Below are 1,737 nucleotides of genomic sequence, written 5' to 3'. Positions count from 1 at the left end.
TTCTTCTCACAGTTACTGCTGTAAGACTGACTTGAAATCACCTTCAGCAAGGGATTTCCAGCTAGATGCTTAATTGGCTTGTGGTAGCAATATACTTGTGAGTCTCTTTTACTGTATTTTTACATTAGGAGGACTGGGTTTATTCACTTTGTGGCAAAAGTGTTTGCTTGGTCTATATGAGTTGGGAAGCACATAAGAGAACATGTAGTTGTTTTATTGGCTATATGGCTCATTGTTTAGTTTTCTGCCTTTTTTTGTACTGCTATAAATTCAGAGCATTTGCACAGAGGTGCTCACCATACAACTACAGTAGCAAACACCTAGAGAGCAAATTTTCCCTACAGAATGGTCCATAAAACTGTATCCTGTAAGCAGTAAATACAGAGCAAATACCTTGCAAGTTGACAAGCTTAGAACAGAACCTTTTTAACAGATTAAGCTCTTTCATCCAATACAGCTATGACTTCATCAGAATACCAGTAACCAAATATTCATTTCTTATATAGTTCCATGTAATTACTAATAAAATCAATTATAACACCAGACCTTTTCGTAAAGGTACAGGCACTTTTTTAGACAATATTATATAAAACTACAATTGTAGCCAACCTTTTAATGCTCTAGTAGGTTTTACACAACAAAAATAATAATAACATTAAAGTTAATTGAAAAACTGAAACTTATATTCTTAAATAACTTTAAAATATCAACATACTAATAATCAGGGATGCTGTAAAACAAGTCAACTTTTCTTAAAAAAATACATTTCATAAGCATACCTCTCTACCTCTTACTGCAAGAAATCTGGACAAAGCCTGACAAAATGGGGGACAAAGGTGCAAAAATAGGAACAGATTTTAAATATTGCTCTTATGTTGTTTGTCTTTCGGCTTTTCCCGGTTAGGGGTCGCCACAGCGGAACTCCGGTCCGCTAATGATTGGCAGTAGATTTTCATGAAAGCCGAGGTGCCAGCTCGACGTCCAACCTTCAACGAAGGCACGCCCATTTATGCATGTCTTTCGAACACCCATCCAACCGCGGGGAGGACATGCAGACTCCACACAGAAGGCTTATAAACTTAGAAAATTGATAGAGTAACAGAGTATGTGTTATCATACATTTTTTGAAGAATATGAAGCCTGAAACGCAAATGTATGTCATTATTTAGTGACTTGAGTCCCCAGATCATCCCAATGATTTTACAGAAAAAATAAAAATTTTATAAGGAATAGACCAAAAATATGAGGCCAAAATTTTTGCATTCTGTGAAAATCTGGACAATTGAGTGGTATGTTTGTGTGTTTATTATAATTTAGCTGCTCAAAATTTTTTGACAGGCTGCATTGAAATATTGTCATTTAAACCTGGGGTGGTAAAGGCATTCAGTCTAAATTGCCATAACAACTCTGTATACTCCAACCTATCTTCCCAGTCCCCACCGCAAGGGTCAAACTCCACTTGTTCCAAGATACCAAATTTGAAATAATTGTGGGAAGCATCAAGCAAGGAATGCTTATAGAGTTCATTGTCAGTGTTTTTGTTCTTGATACTATACCTATGTTCATACATACATTTTTTAAATGCTGTTTCAGTTTTTCCAACATAGAAACTGCCACATTTGTTGCATACTGATAGGTATATTATACCTTTGCTTCAGAGCTGCCTTTAAAAAAAAAAAAAACACTCCCCAGGATTCACTAATCCTCAGTGTAAGACTAGATTAGTCTTACATGGAA

Source organism: Protopterus annectens, chromosome 2.part2 (genome assembly GCF_019279795.1).
Source record: "Protopterus annectens isolate FY-2018-M chromosome 2.part2, PAN1.0, whole genome shotgun sequence".
Taxonomy (NCBI): domain Eukaryota; kingdom Metazoa; phylum Chordata; order Ceratodontiformes; family Protopteridae; genus Protopterus; species Protopterus annectens.
The sequence above is the reverse complement of the archived record's forward strand: the minus strand, read 5'-3'. Positions refer to the sequence as shown.